The sequence below is a fragment of the Cavia porcellus genome, unplaced genomic scaffold (assembly GCF_034190915.1).
Source record: "Cavia porcellus strain 051 isolate PalLab524CR breed Dunkin Hartley unplaced genomic scaffold, mCavPor4.1 scaffold_6, whole genome shotgun sequence".
In the NCBI taxonomy this organism is placed as follows: domain Eukaryota; kingdom Metazoa; phylum Chordata; class Mammalia; order Rodentia; family Caviidae; genus Cavia; species Cavia porcellus.
Window position 1 is genome coordinate 45,992,573 of NW_026947489.1, and position 22,864 is coordinate 46,015,436.

Consider the following 22,864-nt stretch of genomic DNA (forward strand, 5'->3'; position numbering starts at 1 on the left):
TTTTGTCTTGTTTGATTTTATTATGTCTAATGACATGGGCACTATTTAAAAGATAAGATATATTGCAGTAGTCACTTTGAATTTACTATTATCTTGTTTTGAAGTCCTTTATTGCATTCATTGTTTTGCTGCTATTGGTTCTATTCTGTTCTTTTTGTTTGATTTTACTATGTCTGAAGCCATGGGCTGCTATTTTGAAGACAACAAGAGGCATTATGGTAACTGCTATTGATTTCTTATTATCTTGTTTCAATATCTTGTGTTACTTACACTGTTTTGTTTTGATTGGTTTCATTGTTTTATTTTGCTTGATTTTATTCTCTTTAATAGAAAAACTACACACAAAAAAACCCCAAAATCTACATGCTAAAATACAAAAATGAACTGCACACAGGAAAACCATATAAAAGAAACTGGACAAAAATGGGATGTCATTGTAGTTAGTTCAGTGGTAGAGCACTTGCTTAGTATGTAGGTGCAAGGCCCTGGATTCCATCTTTAGCAATAAACAAAAAGCAAAGAAACACAAAAGAGCCCTTTGCATCTTAGCTGTATCATTAACTAAAGTAAATCAATATGACCTTGCAAAGTAAGAACTTGATAGAAAAATGTTCAAAAGACATAAACAGCTCATCAAAGCACCCTGACATTTTCACTGGGAACATGAAGTACAATTTAATGACACCATGATGAGGCCATTTGTTTCCTGTTTGTCTTTCTCAGAATCCAGCAGCTCAGCCAGGATACGAAACACAGGTGTTTTGTTCACCGCAGTGCCCTGCTTCAGCCCTCCTGGAACACTGAACCCCTTTTTATTTAATCGGGAATTAAACTCAGAACCTTACACATGCACTGCACCATGGAACTAAAATTCCTGGTCCCAGAACTTGAATTGGTTCATAAGATATTTCCTGGAGCAAGCGGCTGAAATATTTTTAACTTGTCTTGGCATTATTTAGCATAGAGATAATTATATGCTTCATCTTTGAATTGTTTAGCTCTGAAGTGGGAAGCATACTTGGTCCCAAAAGTTAAAAGGAAAGTATGCCTGTACTCAGGACTGTTTAACAAGGGAGGAAGGAATTGCTTGGATCTTTTTAAATTTAAAAAAAATAATAATAAAAATGATGATACAGAATTTCAAAACAAAATAATAGGAGTTTAACAGCAGTTAATATATTATGTATTGCTATCGTCAAAGTATTGTTAAGATTACAAGATACAGGCATGAAAAAATGATCAAACAATGAAGGTACAAACTGTTCTTTTTGATGAACTAACAGAGATTAGTAATAGTTATACATAATTAGTAATATATAACTATATATAACAGAATGTTCTCCTTTATAGTTATATGTATTATATGTATATGTAACTATAAATGAGAAAAGAAGGGAAAAGATATCATCTTTTCTCTACTTTAGCCTATCCCAGTTGTTCTTTCCTTTTGAGCAGTTTCTTTACCCTTTCACTTTCACAATATCTGTTGAACATTTTAGATTTTACTCTTTCAGTTTCATTTGGATTTTAATTCTTTCATGAAGCCTCAAATATTCAACATATTATAGAATCCTATGAAAGGGTTTATACTCTCCAGTCCAGACTGTATCTGTACTACTCAGCACAATGCTTTGGTGATATAATGTACTCAGGATTCCATAGCAGTGATATAATCTAGGTTGATAGACTAGCCATAACCCAAATTAATACCAACCAGTATGCAAAAACTGAGAAGAAAACTCTTGAGTTTCTCACATTAGCAATAATGTGTTACTTCTTCTCACAAATCATCTGCCAGAGCAAGTAACTTGAGCCCACACAGTCACAAGAGACCAGCAAGTACAATTCCACTGTGTGACTGGAAGTAGAGAAACAGCATATACAGTCAGCAGCATTAGTGACTGTCAGGATAGTCCACAGGACCACAGGATACCTATGGTCAGCAAAGAGCTCATTCACTCTTCTTCCTGTACCCAAGACACATTTATCATCTGCCCAAAGAGATGACCCAAAAGTCTCATCTAATTGTAATATTGAACTCAAAACTCCAAGATCTCATGAGAATCTACAATAGGGAATGGTAATGTGGATTCTATATACCATATCAAGACAGAAGCTTTCTTTATCCCAATGGTGAATGTATTTCTCAGGAACTGAGGCAACAATGCTGTGTAATAAGACATTCCAAAATTTAGTAGCCTAACATAATAAATATTTCTATTTTCATCTGAGTCTGATTCCATTCTACTTCAAGTATCTCCACATTTTCTCAGTCCAAGTGCTCATTCCATGACAGTTTTCAGGAACAGAAGAGCATATGCCAAGTGCATAATGCTCAAAGACTTTGCATTTGTTACATGCACTCGTATTTCACAGGTCAAAGCAAGTCCCATGTTCACAAGTCACAAAGCAAGACCAGATTAAAGTTCGCTGAGAGAGAGAAATATACTCTACTACAAAGAAGAAGAGAAAGTGAAAATTTGATGAACAGTATGATTGATAGTAACTATGAGTGTAAAATGTGAACTCCCAGTCTTTTATGCACTTGATGTGTGATGGTGGTGCAGGTATAAGAGAAACACATAAAACCTCCCCTGTGAAAAGAGAATGAGTGTGAAAGTCAATTCCCTACACACTGGTCACTATTAGGCTCTTAGGGGCTCCTAAAGGGAGTTCCACTGTCCATGATTTTCTGTGGCCCACTGGAATTCCTTTTTTTGTTTGTTTGTTTATTTGGTTTTCTTTCTTTCTTTCTTTCTTTCTTTCTTTCTTTCTTTCTTTCTTTCGAGACAGAGTCTTTTTCTACAGTACAGGCTGTCCTTAAACTTATGATCCTCCTGCCTCACCCTCAGTGTGCATCCCCCTGCTAAGCTCCTTTTCTTTTCTATTTATCTTCTCAGTTATGTTTGAAGAGACACTAGAAAATATGCCCTCCTAAGGGGCTGGTAGCTTTCTTCACCTGTTTCCTGGTGACAGAAGTTTGGAGACTAAAAAGTCAGGACCTATTTCAGTCCCAGATCACGGTTCTTTAGGCACCTGACCTTTACTGCATCTTAGTCATTTGATTCTTGATAACTGTGTTAAAGACAAAATCATAATTTAGTTTAAATATCAAAATTGGCTTCAGTGTTATTTTTTCTTTTCTTTTTGTTCTGGGAATTGAACTCGGGACCTCATGCTTGCTAGGTAGACACTGTGCTGCTGAGCTATATCCCCAGCAGTGTTATTCTTAAATAGGAAAACACTTCCTTTCATAAAGTAAAATGAGTTGTCACAAGAAGGGGACAAAGAGATGGAAGGAGAAGTGGGGAGGATACATTTTTAAGAGTTAAGATGTGTCATGTACATGCACAAACTCCTCACAATGAATGTAACCATTATGTATTGCAAACATGTATTAATAAAAAATAAAATTAAAAGAAAAAAGGTTTCTAAAGGACAAAGTCTGGGCTTTGTGGCACACAACCGTAATCTCAACACTTTGGGAGGCTGAAACAAGATCACAAGTTCAAGCCCAAACTAGGCAATTTAGGAATATTCTCAACATAGAAAATAAAGAGGCAGACAATGGGCATGTAGCTCAGCATAAAGAAGGCACTGGGGTCAATTCCTTGGTACCACAAAAAGAAGGAAGGAAGGAAGGAAGGAAGGAAGGAAGGAAGGAAGGAAGGAAGGAAGGAAGGAATTTATTTTCCTTTCCTGGTAAGGCAGCAACAGGGAGACAAAAAACAGGAAACTAATTAGTTAGTTAACAACAGTTTACTTTAGGTTGCTTTGTGTAAGGACAAGACCTCATTGTCAGCCAAATGAAGCTGGCCTGTTTGGGAAGTTTGCTGCTATCCCTCTCATCCTGATTTCTGAAAAAACTAGATCAACAGCTTAGTTTCACTTTCATGACATGGAAGTTCAGTACATATGGCTCCGTTTTCATTTTCAGTCCCCTCTGTTGGGCACTAGAGCAGGAGACTGGGCCAAAGCAATGACCTCCTTTAGTTTTTTTTACCTCCTGTAACTTTTTGACCTCCTTTAATATTTTTAATAGTTGCAAGTGCCAGTAATTCCACCCACAACTGACTTTTAGCTACACTTGTTTATTTTATTTATTCTTTTTCCCCCACGATTCTGCCAAGTATAACAGGGAGATCCTATGTTTCCCAAGCTCCAGTGGAAGAGCCCAGGTTAATAGCCTTATCCTCATATGTGCTACCACCACTCAGGGCCAGTTGATTTAACTAAAAGGATTTACCTGATACCAGAGTAATCCATTAAAAGATTTTAATAATGGGAGCCATAGTTAAGGCTTTGATTCAATGATCAATAAGGAGATGAGTTAGTTTTCTGTTTTCTTGGTACTAAGAATTGAACGCAAAACCTTTTCCTTTCCTCATTTTTTTGTTTCAAATTGAATGTCCCTAAGTATAAACTACCCATGCTGAGAGTAAACTTGTGATCCTCCTGTCTCAGCCTCTCAGCATGGTGGTATTCCAGGCATTGTATCACCACAGCTGACAAGAGAATAAATTCTTACCAATCTTTTTTATACAAAGGATCTCTGATTTTTAATTAATGGGTTGGGCAAGACAAACAATACTTCTTGGAGCCCTGCAAATTCTCAAGTTTTTGGAATTTCTATTCCATTTTATTTGGGCAGAAACCTTTAAATATTACAAATGGCATCACTGCCAATTTAAGTTGGGAAAAAAAGTTTGAAGATTAGTTGTGTCTTAGGTAGCTTTACTGATCTGCCCATCCTTAAATGGGAATGGAAAGAGAAAAAACTGTTATAAAAAGAATTGTTTGAATAAAAAAAATCCCCAGGGGCTGGGGATTTAGCTCAGTGCCATAAGCACCTGCCTTGCAAGCAGGCGGTCGTGAGTTCGATCCCCAGTACTGATTAAAAAAAAAATCCTCAACTTTGTAGAGAATTTGGGGACAATACAGATAACTTCTGATTATTGTTTCATACTATAATTTTATTAAATACATCAAAAATCCTTGCAAATTATAATCTTACTTTTTGAAGTAAGTGATTCATGTCTATATTCATGAATTCTGGCATGTGCTACCATATGTGAGGCCCTGGGTTCAGCCTTCAGTACTGGACACACACGCATACATACACATCACACTTTAGTGATCAGTACCTATATAAGTACTTAAGTGACAAACAGTAAGATTAAGGAAAATAAAATCAAGTTGGTATGAAATAATTACTTTATTAATTTTAAATAGCTTAACCTTGTGACCTTTCTAGGCCCAAAGGAAAAGCTTACTTTGATCCCTCTTCTTGGGTGCCCATAAAGGGTCCCTGTCCACAGCCGGGGGTTACAAGCATTGCTTTCCAGCGCTTCACCTGGAACCTTAGAAGTAAGCGTGTAACACCTCAACATTCAGCCCATTTGCCTTCTCTTTGCACGTAAACACTTTCAGTGCCACATGGTCCACTGGCTCCGATTACACTCTTCAATAGCCATTTTAAAATTGTTCTTCCTAGAGCCAAAAAGAAAGGATATGACAAAAGGCAAGACCACAGCCAGGCCAAGTCTAGTCTACAATGTCTGATTGTTCTCTTTCAATCCTGAGCAGGTTGTCCTAGCAACCCAGCTTTGCTCACTTGCTCTATTTCTCCCTAATAAAGCCTTTGAAGCACGACCCTTCTCCCTCCCAGCCTTTGAAGTTATTCTGAATAGAATATTAAGGATTATCTGCTAACTGACCTAGCAGGTTTCACAATACCCCAGAAAAATCAGGGACTCTCTTGTCTCAAGATGTGATTCCAGCCACAGGTCACCTGATCTCAACCCATTAGTGTAATTAACTAACCAACTCATATTTCAAGGACATTTTCTGTATTTGGGCATGGAGAGACTCTACAAAGCTAAGAATGAAATTCAAGCTCTCATGATGATGTCAGTGTAATGTTACCAACTCCTCTATCCTGCACCATCCAAATAGCTTATACATGGCTATCAAGCATTTGAAATAGAGTTAGTCCAAAGTAAAGTGTGCCATGGCTGATAAAATACTCACTGAAAACCATGGGTGGTAGCACACACATATGAAATCTCTGGCAGGCTGTGGCAGGAGGATCACAAATTTGATCCTAGCAGGCTTTTAAATGTGTTTCAAACTTTGACCCTTACTTTTGACCTCTCATGATGAAATATCCAGTTTGTCTTGGCCACTTGCTGTACCCCAGATGAATGAAAAGAATCCTAGAAGAGGGTAGGAGATAGGCAAGGGGAACCACATGCATCAGTAAGAGAAGGGAATCACCCTGGAGAAGTCATTGTCCCTCTGACAGAGCCAAACTGGAACTACAATTCTAGAGCTGGACTTGACATAAGGTGATAACTGCTGTTATCATGCAAGTAAAAAGATGCATTAAGATGCTTTAGATCAGGTGTGGTAGCACACACCTGTAATCCCAGCACTTGGGAGGCTGAGGCAGGAAGGTTGCTATGAGTTCAAAGCCAGTCTGGGCTACATAGTGAGTTCCAAGTCGGACTGAACTCTATAATGAGACTCTACTTCAAATAGAAGAAATGGGGCCAGGGATTTAGCTCAAAGGCACAAGTGCCTGCCTCGCAAGTGTAAGGTCATGAGTTTGATCCCCAGTACCAAAAAAAGAAGAAGAGGAAGACGAAGACAAAGACAAAGATGAAACAGAAGAAAATCAACCTGTTAATTGGGCCAGGCACAGTGACACACACCTGCAGTCTCACCATATGGGAGGCTGAAGCAGGAAGATCACTATGAGTTCAAGACCAGCCTGGGCTATGTAGTGAGTCTGAGGCCAGTCAGAACTATGTAGTGAAACCATGTGTCAAAATACTATGAAAAAGAAAGATATTAATTACCGAAGGATAGGCAAGGTGACACAGGGCAAAAAGGAAAATCCAACTCATTTCATAACTGATTAGTGGAGACTTTCTGAAAATATACAGTACAAATTTAGATCCAGCTGCCAAGGAGGATTTGGCACTGATGGGACACAATTTTATTTGTCGATCAGCCCTTGATATTTGGCATAAATTACAAAGATTTTGAATAGGCTTCCAGACCTGTGTAGCCCCATTGCTGGACACAGCCTTTGTTCTGTTCTACAACCAGGATCTAGATAAGAATGAAAAGGAGAAGGGAGGAAAATAAAGAGAGCCCAAAATCATGTCTTGGCACCTAGCAATGCTTTAAGCACACCTAGATGTCCAGTGGAAAATGCAAGGCCCATTGCAGAAAGAGTGTCTTCCTTCAGTTCAAGAAAACTGAACACTGGGCACACAAAGGTCCCAAGCCACCATTCTGGCCCCACTCTGCATGTCAGGCAGTTGACATGCCTGACTCGTAGCACTGGAGAATTGACTGTCCCCACTCCCCGAGAGGGGATAAGCAAGCCAAATGCCTCACCTCCTGCTCTGAGGAAGACTGAAGGGGCCCAGGGAAGTCTGCAGTGCCACTGTCCACAGATGGATAGGTAGGCACCATCTCCCTTCACCCTGCTTCCCAGAGCATGAATGAATGGATAGGCTCCATTTTTGACCAAGGGTTCAACACCACCCTTTAGATACTGTGGGAAAGGAACCTGGAAGTATTTTGTGTGGAGATATCACCCCAGTCTTGTATTTCTTTCCTCTTTTCTTGTAAGAAAAATAGAAATTTCCTTCTTGGTAAATCAATATTCCTGGGAAATTTTCTGTTATCTGAAGTTGAACTGGACCCCAATAATAAATGGAGAATATAAAGTAAAAAATTATTTGGCCATTGACCACAAATCCCAATATATGCTGTTCAATGATTCTCTGTTTAAAATTAGAATAATAGCAATTCTCCAGGCCACTAACTAGAATTTCAAGGTACAATTCTGATCCATTGACTTTTACATCTTCTGTGGAGCTCTCCAACCGCTGTTCTAGATTATTTTAGTTTTTCCGCCTAACACCTTTTTCTTCTCCCATTTTTATTAGTGTATGTTTGTGATACATAATAAGTACAAGCATCATGGGGAGTCACTTTATATGCATTTGCAGCTTGATCCTTTTTGATTTCCCTTCCTTCCTCCTTCTCACTATCCTCGACCTAGATTCTCTCCCTATCTCCACAAAGTTTATCTCCCTATATACTATCATCTGTCTTTTATTTTGCTTCTACATTATTTATACTTTAGATTTCTCATATAAGAGAAACCATGTGATATTTAACTTTCTGTATCTGATTTATTTCAATTAGCATTATGGTGTCAAAATGAAGCCATCTATGAATGACTTAACTATATCCCAATCGTAGTTAGTGAAGTTATAATATCAGCATCTTTTAAGCTAATTGTCCAAATCGATTAAAGCTTCTCATTACATTCTATCAATTTTTCTTTAGGTGTCTTGAAGCTCTATTTTTTCATATTTTTGTAGCTATGTTATTAGATGTCAAAAAAAGTAGCCACGAAAGTTATTTAAGTTTTTTTTTGCTGTTGATGTTGCTATTGTGCTTGAAGTTGTGATTGTGGTTGCTGTTGTGGTTATGGTTGTGATTGTTGGTGGTGGAGATTCTGTGGTGTGCATGGAGGGGAGGGGAAGGTATTAGAGATTGCACCCAGAACTTGACAATGAACTACATCTTCAGCCCATTTTAATTTTCATCTTGAGACAAGATCTAGGTCATTGAGTTATCCAAACTGGGTTCAAACTTGTGATCCTAGAATGCTGAGATTGTAATCTGATGCCAACACACCCAGAAAGTAGGGTGTTTTATGAGTTGTAGATTTAAGAAAGTCTCTTCGCCCCTTTTTGTCTTGTATTCAACTTTATTTCAAATGACTATAACAATCTCACCTTCCTTTGTGTATAAATCTATTCTAACTTGGCATATAGTTGGCCATTAGTGCTGCACACATTTTGGTTTTGCTCTAGGTCTTAACTGTCCTTGGGCAAACATTCTCTTGCCATACTCTGATAATTCAACGAGGGCACGTGTGCCAGGGTCTGGTCTCCCTGTTAAGTCCAACAGGTAAGGGATAAATCCTATGATCTGAGTCAACTAAGGCTAGGTGAAATGAGCCTTGTGGGAAATTAGAGTACAGGAGAAAAGACAAGATGGAATCCTGGTGACCAGAAGCCTGGAACACTTATGTTTCCACAGATCATCTGTTCCTGTTGTCGGTGCTATCAGAACTGCCAAGAAGCCCTAAATCCAAGTGCTTCCTTGGTGCCTCTGTCCTTCTACCTTGTCATCTCATGAGGGCTTTTCTCTGCTCTAACAACCACACCCTGCCCACTCCCCACTGCTTGATTCATCCCATTGCCTCAGTCTTCATCATCCTCAAGACAAGAACCAGCCAGAGATCGCCAGCTACAGCTTCCTAGGCTGAGGCCAAAGGCTCTTACAAGGCAATGGAAACTGTTAGACCACATAATGGAATGGCCTCCTCTCTCTCATTTTTACATCCCACCCCTCTCCTCACCACCTCAATCTATCATGTCATCTCTACCTCCAAACAGTCACAGAGCAATCCCTGTGCAAAAGGCCGTAGCCCTCAGAGTGTGAGACTAATTTTGTCATCAAGGTGCATACACACAGGTCTGTCAGACCCACATATATTTTTAGAGTATTTCTACTGGTGAATTATTAATTTTAATTTTAGGAGTTTTATTGCATTAAACAATGAGTACTGAATAGGAAAACATTACAAAAATATTTTAAATATATATTGTTATTTTTAAAAGCACCAAGTTTTTCAACACTGATGAGTTTCTGGTATACAAACTCTAAAAAAGAACATCGGAAATACATACCCTATATGAAGTACAATGAAGATACAAATAGCACTCTACAAAAAATAATCTTTACTTCAATTATCATACCATCTGCACATATGATAACATGTTCCACATGCACGCACACATGGCTTACTCTAACAGCACAATGTCTTTTGCTTTCCCGGCATTTTTGTAGAATAAACTTGACATCTGAGTGGTCTTGCTGTTTTGTCAGGAAGTTCTTATTATACTATACAGTGTGTAGTTAACAAGAACATAAAATATCAGTAATATAAATTATTAAATTCTTAATATGTATTGTGAGTTTAGAATAAACATCAACATTTTCACATTAGCTGTGTACTTCCTTACAAAACCTAAAAGGGGAGAAAAAAACGGCAGCTTGCTAGGAAGCTGGGTAGAGAACCTCTGTAGAGAAATCAGCTCAGATGCTAGAATTTGACAACATGAAGAGGGCCAGATGATTGGATAATGATTCTTATTAACCAAGGTAGTAACTGAAGGGAAAAATAAAACTAGGAAGAGGAAGGAAAAGCAGAGATGGAAAACTGAAACCCGACATGCTCACTGAGACCTGTTCCACACTGTACTACGTGTGCCTGCACGATCCAAAGTCATGCTGAGACTGCAGCTGCTGATAAAGGGAGTCAGCAAATCCCAGGCCCTTAATGGGAGGACGCAGTGCAGTGAACAGTGGATTCAAGGGGAAGAGCTTTATTGGCTCTTGGTGAGTGCTGGAAATTGGGTCCCAGGGCCTCACGAAGCAGCTGGAGCCACCTGGCCATGCCAGAGGAAACTGCGAGAGGACCATACACCTGGGTGCCAAAGCTGGGCACTGCACAGTTTTCTGACAGATCCACGCTATGCTGGAAGCACAATGAAGACACGTGGTGCAGTGTGGAGTGGATCAAAGAAAAAGAACTGCATTGATTCCTGGTGAGTGCTAGGGATTGGGTCCCATAGTGTGTCCTTGGGTGGAAGACATCTGTGAGTTGTGGAGAGCCCGGCACTGTGGTAACATCAGTAAGCCACCCCTGGCACAGAGAAAACTAGCTGGATCTTCTGGGGCTAAGCTACACCTGTGGTTGGGACCCAATAAACAGGTACAAAATTGTCATGACTCTGTGACATCCACAAGGTAAAGCCTAACTTGCAGATTGACTGGATCAGAGGCTTGAGGCTAGCCTGCACTGTCCCTGCATCCTTGCGTGTACCTCAGATAACAGCAAATTGGGGAGGGCAGCAAAACCCCAGTCAGCATGCTTTGGAAAGACCCTAAGCAATTCTGTTTTTTGTTTTTTGTTTTTTGGGGTTTTTTTTTTTTTTTTTGTCTTTTTCTTTTTTATCGGTACCAGGAATCAAACTCACGACTGCCTGCTTCCAAGGCAGGTGCTTATGCTGCTGAGCTAAATCCCCAGCCCTGACCCTAAACAATTCTGAGAGGGCCAGAGACCCCCAGGACACACCAGTCTGAAAGAAAACCGAAAACATGGGAAAATAAGCCCAGGAGAAGTAAATACAGAAGAGAACCAGTGCAGTAACCATCCCATACTAGATACAGCATCAGTGGACATAAAGAAATATCTTCATGACCTCATAGACAAATTTAAAACTGTACTTCTGATCCAAGTGAGGCAAGAAATAAAAAGATTAATTAAAGAAATGATAAGCCCCTCCCCAGAGAACACAGATGGAAGAATGGAGAAACTCAGAAAAGAAAGAGAAACCTTTGATGAAGAATTTATATATAACCTAGAATACATGAAACAGATCCAAAGAGATTACCAGGAAACTAAAAATTCCATTGAAAACTGGCAAAATGAATTGACAGAAACTAAAGTTAGCCTTTTGAAATTTGAAGAGAGATTTATGATATATGATTGCAACAGAAAAGATCTCTTAAAAATAACAAGGAACCAGGAAGAAACAATTCAAAAGCTAGAAGATGACAAAAGGATATATAACTTAAGAATAAAACATGTAAGCAAAGAAGCAGGAGTAACCACAAATGAACTACAAATACTATTCACAGATATAATTAAAGAAAACTTCCCAAGCATAGGAAAAAGAAATGATATCCAGATAAATGAGGCATACAGAACTCCAGCCACCTACAACCAAAACAGATCTACACCAAGACATACAATAACCAAGATTCCAGAAACCCACCACAAGAACATAATATTAAAAACAGCCAAGGAAAAGAAGCAGATTACCTACAATAGAAAAATTATCAAAATAATGACAGGCTTATCAACACAACCTCTCAAATTGAGAAGAGCCTAGGGGGAAATAGTCTAAGCCCTGAAAGAAAATAATCTGCAACCAAGACAGAAAAACTCTCTCTGAAAATTAATGGAGAATTAAGATGTTTCCAAGACAAGGAGGATATGTGGGAGTTCATGGCCACCAACCCAACCCTACAAAAAATACTGAAGGACATTCCAGAGAGAAAGAGGAAGGAATACTAGGATTCCAGCAACAGTGGCAGAGAGGCCTCAATGAACAGAGCAGACAGTGGAATGAAGGAGTAAAGTGGACAAATTATAACAGAAAAATAGAATAGCAGACATGAGGCAGAGACAGTAAGCTATAATCTTTAATATAGGTAGCCTTGATACACTAAAATAAAAAAAGAAACAGGCAGAGTAGATTAGGAGGCAGGTTCCATCAAGATGCTCTGAATAGGAAATACACTTAACCCAAAAGAGGGTTAATAAACTGAAAGTCAAAGATTAGAAAACAATGCTATATGTGACAGGAAACCAGAGAGAAATAGGGACAACTCATCCAGCAGCTGCACATAGATTGGAAAGCTATGACACTTTTGGGCAGTGTAGAACTATACAGCTGAAAGGAAGGAAAACCCTGCGGCTTTAGTAAGTAAAGGAGTACAGCTCAAGATCAAGCTCAGGGGTAAAAAGGTTCAGCAACACTCAGAAAAATAACAGAGTGGCCCTCTAATCTAAAAACTAAAGGAGCTAGTTGAAAGAGTTTTGGCCCAGACAGGATACTGTAGCCAGTAAAGCCTCAGCTAGAATCAAGGAGCTCCATCTTCCCTACCCCTAGGAATTTACCTATGACTGTATCTTCCCCGCCTCTAGGGAATTTACCTCTGGCACCAAACGAGTGCCAATGGGCTACCTGTGCATTACTAATGCCCCTTAGGTTCCACCCCAAACCTAGGCTACTTATATGCCCCCATGCCATGTGTCTGCCAGAGAGAAAGCCAGACTCCAGTGGTCAGGGGGTTTTTGTTTTCTCTCTCCACATTCTCAGAATAAAGGCCTCTTTTTTCTTATACTTCTCATCTTTTGAATGCACTATAATCTTATCATTTGGTGCCATGCTCGGGTCAGCAGGCGATTGACTCCTGGGCCCCCCCAGTTTGAGTCCCATGCCAATTCACAAACTGGATTACATCCTGGATTAATTCTTCACTTTTTCACTCATGGGAACTGCTTAATTTGTCACCAACCGCTCCCAAACAACACCAGCCAACTTTATCACAGGTGAGCAAACTCTGGAGAATTCTTCGGTGCTGGGGTAGGCCCCAGGTGGGTTTTTTCCCCCTTTCCGTGGGTTTGCATGATGATCTCACGTCCTTAGACAGTCCAAGGCAGAGTGTTTTTGGATCACCCTGGGTTCGCATTGAAAGACTCTCACGTCCTTCAGAGCTTTAAGCTCTCATGGGCAGAGCTGTTACTAAAACCCACGAGAAATCTCTCTATATGATTTTTGTCAAACTGGTGACAAGTTAACAGAAATTCCATATATATAGGCTTTCCTCACTCTGAGAACATGCCCCTCTCTCATTAAATCATGTATGACTGCTCAGATATTTTAGCTAACTCTACTGTGCTGCAAACTCTCCCCTCCTGCCCTCATGATCCACTGGAGGAAGTACCCCCAGTCTTTTATCCGTCCCCTCCTCCCTATCCCCCAAATCCATCCTCGCAGTTATCTCCTGCTGTGCAATCATCTTCCCCTCCCTCAACCGGGACCCCTAATTCTTCCAGCCGCTCTAATCCCTCTGTTAGTACTTCTTCACAGTCTCCAACCTCTCACTCTCCTGAGAATTCTTTGTCCCTTCGGCATTCTCACTGCCTGCCCACCATACTAGGTCTTGGTCGCTATATCCTTCTGGCAGGCCGCGTGACTGCTGCAGCTCGTGTGGGGGACAGTCACCATATTGCAGCCCTCCACCACGTGAAAGGGTGCCGCCACCTTGGGACGGATGTCACGGTCAATGACCACCCCCTTGTGGCTCCTCTTGTGATCAGCAACAGCCACCCTGTTGCGGACCACATAACAATTTACTGGGCTGCGAACAGCAACTAAATCACTGCAAGGCACACAGTGAGATGCCAACAGCCTGTGTTTCCTCATCCCATGTTAACCGGCAGCTGCTTTATAGCCAATCTACAGATAATTGCTCACACACACCTACCAGATGGTTGGCTGCCCAATGACCATCTACTCCACAATCTTCTTAATCTCTGCTACCACTTCAAGAGCAAGCTGGCCATGAGGGACTTGTTAATATACATGTGCCTTTCTCCCTTTCTGACTTATCTCAGATTACCCATAAATTAGGTAGCTTCTCTGTTGACCCACAGAATTATATCAGGGAATCTGAATCTATAATTGTTATGATTTACATTTTAAGGATGTTTATGTGATTCTATATACCACCCTCAGCTCACAAGAGCAAATTCAGCTGTGGCAGGCAGCTCAAGAAGAAGTTGATTGCAGACATAAGGCAAACACTGCTGATAATGACCCTGGGCCTACCACAGTGCCAGAACAGGATCCTAACTGGAACTATCAAAATGGAGAAGGTTCAACAAAATTACATAAAATGATTGAGTGTCTAATTGTGGGCCTTAATAAGATTGCTTACAAACATATTAACTATAACAAACTTTTAGAACAGGTCTAGGAGGCTGGTAAAAACCCAGCTGTGTTCCTAAATCGGCTTCGGGAAATCTTAGTTAAGTTTACTAATGTAAACCCAGGCTCTCATGAAGGGATAATTGCTGTTAACTCTTATTTTATTTCCCACTCTGCTCCTGATATTCATGCAAAATTACAAAAGATTGAACATGGCCCTCAAACTCCACAGGAAGATCTTCTTAAATTAGCTTCCCGTGTCTTCAACAACAGAGATAAAATTCAAAAAGAGGAAAAACAAGTTCAAAAAATAAAGTTTGCTAAATATCAATCTGAGCTCTTAGCAGTGGCACTTGGGGCTCCCAAGACAGGAAATCCGAAACAAGATGTGGCTTCCCAAGCCCCACCAGGACCATGCTTTAAGTGCAGCAAACAAGGACACTGAGCAAAAGACTGCCCCAACCCTGGCATTCCTTTAGGGCCATGTCCCTACTGCAACATTAAGGGCCATTGGAAGAGCAACTGTCATAGCCACCAGCGAGCGAATAAGCCATCCTCTAACTCCTTGCCCGCAAAGGAGACTCCATCAATGCCAGATTCATCACTGAATGATCTGCTCGTACTTGCTGCTGAAGACTGACGGGGCTCAGGGCCAACAACAGCCCACTTTAGGGTGTCCTTCTCAGGGTCCCAAGTCCCACTAAAAGTCTCAGGTAAGATATTCTCTATATTTGTGGACATAGAGGCCATATATACAGAGTTATTCCTGAGTTTTCAGGCTGCTATATTAAGTCCTCAATCTCTATGGGGGGATATTGAGGGTCAACCTATGCCATTTACCAACAGGGCCTGTTTCATGCAGGTCCCAGACTGCTTCTTCCCAATCCACCCAGTGGTGCCAAATCTTCCCTCCACCACTCACTCTATAATCCTAAATCTTAAAAATGCTTTTTATTCCCTTGTGTTTATACAGGCTGACCCAGACATTGAGGCCTCAACAGCTTACATCTGTTATCATGAGACCACTCCCTTCCTTTCTTACTCACCAATTTCTCAGACAACCCTGGTCAAGAATGGCAGATGAATTTTGTCTTCTATTCCCAGGACTACAACCAGGTTATAGCGACCCATACCTGGTATTCTTGACAACCTCAACACCGGTCAAGGTTGCTAGACTGCCATCCTGGTTTCACATCACTCAGACTAAGTGGTGCCCTTCCAGCCCTAGATCTAATCATTCTTTTGCCTACTCATCTCCATTTCACCAAGGCCTCACAGCCATGGCTCTCAGGCTGTCATGTTTTGTTATCCAATTTGGGTTCTAATTTCTTATCCTTTTTTACAGCAGGACTCTTAATAGTATTTCCTAAAGACTCCCACATCATACATACCAGAGACAAGCCTTACCCTCTTAACTTTTACCCTTTCAGATGGGGGAGTAATCACCTCTCATAACTTCACTCCTCCTAACCCCACAATTATTTTCCAGAATTCTACCTTACAGTGGAAATGTTTCTACCTCAACATGGTCCTGATATAATGACATGTCAAAATCAAAAGACCTTTCCTTTTACCTCACCTGGGTCCTTAAATATGACAGTGCCATGCCTCCTTGTAACATCTTGTCTCTTTGTTTTTCCAGTCTAACATACGTGCATTCACCAGTGAAGCTGTCCTGGGTAAAACACCTGGCACCAGCTTCTACCTGGGCATCAACCATTGTCCCATCAACTCCCCTAGACCCCAGTACAGCACCTCCTTCCAGCAGGAAGCAATAAAGAAAGAGATCTTTGTCTCTTTTCATAATAATAATAATAATAAGACAGGATATGAAAGAGTTTTGGCCCAGACAGGACACTGTAGCCAGTAAAGCCTCAGCTAGAACCAAGGAGCTCCATCTTCCCCACCCCTAGGAATTTACCTGTGACTGTATCTTCCCCACCACTAGGGAATTTACTTCTGGCACCAAACGAGTGCCAATGGGCTACCTGTGCATCACTAATGCCCCTTAGGTTCCACCCCAAACCTAGGCTACTTATATGCCCCCACACCACGTGTCCACCAGAGAGAAAGTCAGACTCCAATGGTCGGGGGGTTTTTTTGTTTTCTCTCTCCACATTCTCAGAATACAGGCCTCTTTTGTCTTATATGTCTCATCTTTTGGATGCACTATAATCTTATCACTAGTGGGATCCAAATCATACAAAGCATCCTGAGAAGGGGAAAGATGAAAAGTAGCCTAAAAAAGGAAGGCAGAAGTCATTGTTAATAGTGTATCAGGATTTAAAAGTCACAGTAGTCTTATCACTCTGTTTAGTTTGATTTTATTTTGTTCTGGTCTGTCACTCATATTAGATTTGAGGACACAGACATCTAATCCAAAAATAGCAGGTTATACCATGGTAACTATCCCTAATTTCCTATTAACTTAAATTGAAACAATGTATTACTTACATTGTCTTACTATGACTGATCTTATTTGAAGCTGGTTTGTTAGACTGCAGTTTTGCCTTGGCTGATTTTATTCGAATTTGGTATGCTTGATAGTATCAAGTCTAACAGTAGAGGCAACTACTCTGAAGATGACAAGATGCAAAAGATATCCATACCAGTTTTGATTATTAACTGCTTTCAAGTCCTTACAATGTCTTCAAAGTTGTGTCTTTATAAAAATAGCTATGTAATACTATGTTCAACTATATTAAGCCTGATGATGTGGACAAGTCGATTGAAAATATCAAGAGAAAGCATAGTAACTATGGTAGATTACCTAGTATTGTGGTCTTATGTGTCTTTTTCATTGCATGTTTTTCTAGGAATTTGTTTTGTTGTCTTCTTATGATCTGTTTTTCCCTATAATACAGAGAGGATAGATGTACATGTACAAATTTACATGTGGGAAGAATTTCCTAAACTATTTATGGGAACAGATTATATAATGCATGGTGTAATGAGCAGATACTCTGAAGAAGAGACACTAAGAAACCCAATGCTAATTCTGTAGCATTATGATATAAAAACTAGCCTATTCACTATTCAGAGTGATATTGGTCTAGTCTCTTAAGTTCAATTTCCACATAGTAAAAATAAGACAGCTACTATGATGAGAATGAGAGACATTATGATAGTCATTGACTTCCCCAATGTTAGGTCTTGAAGACCTAAAAAGCCTTCATCATCCTGTAATGATTTGATTAGTTCTATAATATGCAGTATGTATTCAATGTGTGTGAAGATGGGGACAACTATTTGAAAGAAAACTAGAGACAATAAGTTAGATAGTGAAGATCTCCAGTGGACTTGCTTTGAAATCCATATTTCTTTAAATTGTTTCTTTATGAACTGTTTTGTTCTGTTTTGGTATGTTTAATCTTACCTCTTTAAAATAAAAAACAGGTATGTAGATAACCATATTACTAAGTTTTTGTTGGATCATTTAGCAGAATTGTTGGCAGTGTCACTATTTGAATGTCACTTTGTATAGTTTAATTTTTTAACCTGAACAACTATTTCTAAGATGACAATATGTAACTTATCAACTAGTGATTTCTTACTGTTTATTTTTCTGTAATTCTGTATTATTTCTACCCTTTTTTTACTGTTTTTTTGGGGGGTTGTTTTTTTCTCTTTAAATAAATAAAAAATCTAAAAGATAACATTAGAAATAAATTCCTATATTAACTATGGTGAATTAGCTCAGGGATTTAGCTCAGTGGCATAAACACCTGCCCAGCAAGTGCGAGCTCATGAGTTCAATCCCTGGTACAAAAAAATAGAAAAGAAAAGAAAATACCAATAATGGGCCAAGGATGTACTCAGCAGGACAGTGCCTGCCTGGGAAGCACAAGCTCCTGTGTTCAACTTCTGATACCAAGAAAAAAAAAGTAAGAAAATACCAATAGGACCCTACCACAATAAGTAAAAATGGCTTTGCTTCAACCGTTACACCCAAGGCAGTCTTCACACATGACAACTGTGTGTTCCATCTCAGTTACACTGACAGAACGTGTGCTTTCCTTTCCTTCCCTATATAGCAGTCATGTCTCCTTCCTTCTCTTGTTTTGTCAGGAGCTTCCTGCTATGTTGTACAACATACACTTAACAGGGAATTAAAATATCAATAAAATAAAATATCAAATCTATAATGAGTGCTTAGATTAGACATCAACATTTCCAGAGCTCCTGTTTACTTTATTAAAAAAATAAAAGGTTACATCAAAAATAAAAGCTATGTAAACTTCAGTGTAAGCACAAACAAAAGCCTACCATATAAATAAGCTTTGCTTCAACTGTCACACTCAAGGCAGTCTTCATACATGACATATATGTTCATATATGTTCTATACACAAGTGTCACTACACTGGATAGTGTGTTTTGTTTTCCTGTACTTTCATTTTTATTTACTTTTTTATTTTAAAAATAAAACAAAATAAATAATACAGAATTTCAAAAAAAGTAGGAAATTAATACTAGTTAATATATTGTGTGTTGTTATCTTAGAAGTATTTGTTCAGGCTATAAGATTTAGGCATAAAAATGAACAAACAATCAAAAAATGAAAGCACAAACTGTTCTTTTCAATGAATTTACAGAGATTAGTAAGATAGTTATCAATCATATATACATACATACACACATATATGTGTATACCCATATACATATAATTTTTCCCATCTTCCTTGTCTCTATTCCCCATCCCAATTGTTCTTTCCTTTTGAACACTTTCTTGTCCTTTCATTTTCACAATATCTATTGTTTTCTGTACTTTATTACAGACCACAGTTGACATCTTTTTTGATTTCCTATTGTCATAGTAGATCTTTGTGATGTTGCACCTGCATGTTCAGCTGTCAGCTTACCAATGGTCTCCATAATTTTTTGTGTACTTCCCTGGGCAGAAAAATTTGATTTTCCTCTACTGTGAATGATCCCTTATGAGCTCCAGTCCCAATCCTCTAAGAAGATTTCTCCATGATATTTTTCCTTTGCTATATTCTTTGTAAACTGTCAAACTATGCCATACATTATATTTTCAGATCTAGCTCTAATATTGGATCATTCCATTTAGTTGTGTTACCATTTCACAACATTTTCTCTAGTCAAATATGTACTTACATTGCTGTTTCTTCATCATCTGAATCAGGAGGTCTGCATTCTTTGTGTCTGAGTCAGTTGATTTTTGCTCCATTTCACTGTCACAGGAACTTTGGCTTACATGTCATATATCAAATTTATCATTATCATCTTCTTCATCCAACCATACCATCCTTCTGTTATGAAAGCATGTATTTCATAAATGGATTCATTATCTGTGCATTAGTAATCTGATGATTCACTTTTTATCTCCTCTAAAACTTGCATATCTGTTTTTTCATGTGCTATTGTACTGAATTGGGCTACTTCTGCCAGAAAAATCAAGACAAAAATTTTGGAGTGATGTGGGTCTCCTGGACCTTCTGTGATGCTCAAGTAAACATACACAAAAACAACTAATACATAAAAGTCAGTCCAAATGTCATTTGGACACTTTTGCACATGTGCACTCTCTTTGCTCATTCATCATACCCAGTGAGTAAAAACATAGATTTCATCCTGTGTACCACAGGGAAATGGTACTGAGACAGATAGTTAGGTACTATAATACTGAAGTACAAATTTACAATAGAAAAGTCAAAGATGGATCCAATGAACCCAGGCTTATGCTCCATTATTGTTTAAGAAGGCTTGATGTGAGGATATAATGAATGTACATGGTGAAGAACAGAGCAACAACTGCTGGCTGACTTGTCCCAATGACATTTGCATTCCTGAAGTTATGATTTTGTGATGTCATTATTGCAATTAATTTTGTCAACTTGCCAAGAGCCCTGACTCTCTCAAAAGTATCATTGATACAAGAAAACAATATGTAAATATGTAAATACTATTATAGCTTGATGTTTGCATCCTCCACAAATTCATATGTTGAAGTATAACCCTCAAGGTGATGTTTCCTGAATGTGATTAGCACCCTGATAAAAGAGATTGCTCCTTCCACCACATGAGTACACAACAAGAAGGCTTCATCTGTGAGAATGTTGGTCTTCACCAAACACCAAATCTTCCAGCACCTACTGAGTGGTGCCAAACATACAGTACTCATGCTGCCACAGGCTATTATGACTGAAAGCTCTAAAAGGTTCACCATCACTGACCTAGACCCTTAGCTTTCTATACTTCAGAACTGTAAAAACTAAATTTCTATTGTATATAAACAAAATTGTTTTAAAATCTAAAGTATTTTTGTTGTACCAACCAAAACAGACTAAGACAGATACGAAGATATTTACCACAATGAGCAATTTAACTGTTACAAAGACAGGCTTATTCTGAGTTGCTCAGTTCTGCATTCATAGAGAGAAATGTACAAGACATTACATTATATTTGAAATTGTTTGCTTGAAATTGGGACAAGAAGCAGCATGTTAAGGCTTGATGTTTCAGCAACAGACTTCAATCACTCCTTCTGTCCTTAAATAGAATGATCCAGAATGTTGCCTAGTGGATTCAAATGCGTCATCCCTAACATAAACCAATTGTGTTGTCATTATGACAAAACACCCAAAATATTCAGATTTAAAAAGGAAATGTTATCTGACAAGTCCAAGGTCATGGGTTTGATCTTGAGTACCAATAAAAAATAAATAGGAGAGGTTTTAGTTTGTTTGTTTTTGTTTTATTTTTGTTTTGTTTTAAGACAGGGACTTGCTAAATCATTAAATTTTTCAATCTATGGCCAGGCATGATGGCTTATGCCTGTAATCTCAACACTTGGGAGGCTGAAGCTGGAGAATTATTACAAATTCAAAACCAGTTTGAGCTACAAAGTAAGTTCAACGTCACTCTGAACTGCATAACAAGACTGTGTCTCCAAAAAAAGCCACCATAAATAAATAAATGAATGAATGAATGAATAGCCCAGAGTGGACTCATTGTGCATTGAGAGTTTCTTCCCACACCTCAGAGTGATAGGATTATAAGAGTACATAACCATAGAGTTCTAGAATTTAGTCCATGATTATGAGGCTTTGCTGTTTCTGGGCCTGCATGAGGTACAGCATCATGGCAGGTAGAGGAAAACTGGCCAGTTTATTATAAAGAGAATAAAAAAGGGGGGAACTTACATGTTACAAATATGCTCAGGACAAGATAGTGCCTTCAAAGTTGCATCCTCAGTGATCTGTTTCCTCCAAGTATGTCTCATCTCCTGCCATGGCTTGTGTCTAGATAGCCCCCAAAGCCTCATGTAGTCATGGGTGGGGTTTTCTCAGAGGTGGCTGAACCTAAAATATATGATGTTGGGGTTGACTCATGATTCAGTGCTAGAATTAAAGGTGCTGGGATTAAGGGTGTGTGATTATGAGATTAGTCCACTGATTGGTTTGGCACTTGCTCTGAAATGTATAGCCTAGATAGAATACAAAAAGGGCAGAAAGAAGCTGCTATTGTCACTTGATAATAGTTTCTCGCTCTTGCCTGCCTACTTGTATGGACTATTTCTGTTCTGTCTTGCTGCTCTGCCACTACCCTACCTTGAGGCCAGCTAATTATGGGCTGAAACTTCTACAAAGTGTGAGTTAAATAAAACTTTCCTCCTTTAACTTTGGGTGTTGAGTATTTTGTCTCAGCAATGAGAAAAGTGACTAAGACACCTCCTAGGGTTTCTACCACCTTCCAAAAGCACCATTAGCTGTGAGCCACACCAACAGTAGGAAAGTCCTTGGGAAAATTCAAGAACCAAATAACAGCATCATCATTTCTTTACATATGCCAGTGTTATTAAGCAATGGATCTTCACTGGACACATCAACACATCTTGTACTCCAAAAACGAGCCCCCAAAAATGATGTCCAAAAATGGGGCAAGACATGTTTTTGAAGAAAAAGTAGTGCTGTTTATTTAACCTGCCACCAGGGACACAGTGCAGTTGGAGGTTGCAAGGTTGTATGCCTGGCTTAAACATTTACAGACTTTTTTTAGCAAGTACAGTTTACAAAGTAAGGGGTTTATGAGTGTGGATCAAGAAATGAAGAAATCCTTGATCCACTAACGAATGAGGAAGACTTTGTTTCCCTTTGCAGGGCGGAGCAATGGTTAATATATCAATCAGGTTGAAATACATCAATCATAGAGGATATAGAAGGCATTGGGGAGGGTGTCA

The 22,864-nt window shown here is 39.1% G+C and overlaps 1 long non-coding RNA gene across 6 annotated transcripts in view; it reads left to right on the top strand.

Annotated features, from left to right (window-relative positions):
• LOC134476432 (uncharacterized) overlaps positions 1–22,864 on the top strand; it is a 91,886-nt gene that overhangs the window by 464 nt on the left and 68,558 nt on the right. The gene's annotated exons all lie outside the window — the stretch shown is intronic.